This window comes from Corapipo altera, unplaced genomic scaffold (genome assembly GCF_003945725.1).
Source record: "Corapipo altera isolate COAL_440 unplaced genomic scaffold, ASM394572v1 0, whole genome shotgun sequence".
NCBI classification, from domain to species: Eukaryota; Metazoa; Chordata; class Aves; order Passeriformes; family Pipridae; genus Corapipo; species Corapipo altera.
Window position 1 is genome coordinate 27,108,709 of NW_020884872.1, and position 1,237 is coordinate 27,109,945.

At 45.4% G+C, this 1,237-nt stretch overlaps 1 protein-coding gene across 1 annotated transcript in view; it reads right to left on the bottom strand.

Annotated features, from left to right (window-relative positions):
* Positions 1-88, bottom strand: part of LIMS1 (LIM zinc finger domain containing 1) — a 70,387-nt gene extending 70,299 nt beyond the window's left edge. The window contains exon 1 of the mRNA XM_027643514.1: positions 66-88. The gene's annotated coding sequence lies outside the window, so the exon portion shown is untranslated. The remainder of the gene's footprint in view (positions 1-65) is intronic.
* Positions 89-1,237: the final 1,149 nt, after the last annotated feature.

Here is a 1,237-nt window from a genome sequence, read left to right on the forward strand (position 1 = left end):
GCCGGGACCCGCCCCGGCCCTGCCCCGGCCCCGCTCGGCCCGCGGCGCCCTCACCGCCCCCGCACCGGGAAGGGAGGGACGTCCCCGACAAAACTTGGGGTCCCGCCGCCCCCAGAGGCTTTCCAACATCCCCGCGGCGTCGGATCACTCGCCTTCTCTGTCGGCGGCCAGAGCGCAGAGTTACGTGAAGTAGGTGCCTCCTGGGAGCGTCTGCTGCTGTTATTTTAATTATTTGTTTTCCAGAACAGAAAATTGCTGTCAAAACAATTCCAAGTATTTTCACTGTTTCCTGTGTGTGGTTGCGTAGTACAGAATTATTTGTAGCAAAAGAGCTGTCGCCTCACCTTAGGGCACCAGATATGCTTAGGTGAGAGTTTGCTGGAGCAAGAGTACGTTTTTAATCAATATTATTTAAAAATGTAACAGTACCAATAAGCAATGGCGTGGGGAAAGGCCAGCACGTTGTTTAGGCTCAGCTACCCCGTGTTTAGAAAGTAAATGCAAGTAAGTTACCTTCAACACCAGCGCTGCCAAACCTGGGGCCAAACCTCCTGCTTTTCTTGGAGAGAAACTATCTCATTCCATACCATTTTCAGGGATGTATGGACAAATGAACAACTGAGAGGAGCATAATAGAAAATGTGGGATTTATTAAGGTGTCTGTATCACCACTCATTGCCATCCTTAATATCAGAAGAAGGAAGTGGTGTGGTGGAATGAAAAATGCAAATATTTGCCTGCCAGGATTAAGGAAGTCTCTATATGGCTCCAAGAAGACGATAACTCAGGGAATATGTTAATCCAGTCAAAATCAGCATGGACAGGTATGAGTAAGTACACATCAGAAATAATAATTCAAAATACATATACATGAAGTACATCTACTTTGGTATCCATTAGAACCAGGAAAAGAATGTAAATTTTCAGGACTATAATGCAGAAAAGATATTTGATGGCTGGGCCACGAGCATGGTTCTAGAGAGAACTACCACTGTAAAAACACAAAAACATCAAACTGTCTGGAGGACTGTTGTTTGTTTATTTGTTATTTTGCTCCTTGGCAGGGTTCAGTTTTGCTTGCCAACTTTAGGAATCAAACATAGCAAAACTCTAGCATCACAGAGAATACATTTCTGCACAAAGAGGGAAATAAAGTACACAGTTGGAAAGGGAAGGGATAGTATGCCAAAAGAGAGGGAGGTGATCCCCTCCTCTTTACTCAGCACTGGTGAAGCCA